Source organism: Chrysochloris asiatica, unplaced genomic scaffold (assembly GCF_000296735.1).
Source record: "Chrysochloris asiatica unplaced genomic scaffold, ChrAsi1.0 scaffold00407, whole genome shotgun sequence".
Lineage (NCBI taxonomy): Eukaryota > Metazoa > Chordata > Mammalia > Afrosoricida > Chrysochloridae > Chrysochloris > Chrysochloris asiatica.
The window spans coordinates 1,450,059-1,450,631 of NW_006408925.1; positions in this window are offsets into that span (position 1 = coordinate 1,450,059).

Sequence of the window (573 nt, forward strand, 5' to 3'; positions counted from 1 at the left end):
CCCTAACAGCCATAGCCCTAATGCCCTAAGAGCAATAGCCCTAAATCCCTAACAGCTCTAGCCCTAGCCTTAAAGCCCTATCAGCCCTAGCCCTAGCCCTCGCCCTAATGTCCTTGCCCTAATGCCCTAGCCCTAGCCCTAGAACTAAAGCCCTAGCCCTAGCCCTAATGCCCTAGTCCTAGCCCTAGCCCTAACCCTAAAGGTAGCCCTGAAGTCCGAGCTCTGGCCTAACCCATAAAGCACTAACAGCCCTAGACCTAGCCGGAAAGTCCTAACATCCTTAGCTCTAGCCCTAAAGCCCTAACAGCCCTAGCCCTAGCCATAAGCCCTTTTCCTAATGCCGTAGTCCTAGCCCTAGCCCTAGCGCTAAACGTAGCCCTAAAGTCCGAGCTCTGGCCTTAGCCATAAAGCACTAACAGCCCGAGACCTATCTTTGGACCTAAAGCCCTAACAGCCCTAGCCCTAGCCCTAAAGCCCTAGCCCTAAATCCTTAGCCCTAGCTCTAAAGCCCTAACAGACTTATCCCTATCCCTAAAGCCCTAACAGTAGCGTAGTGGTTACGAATCGGGCTGC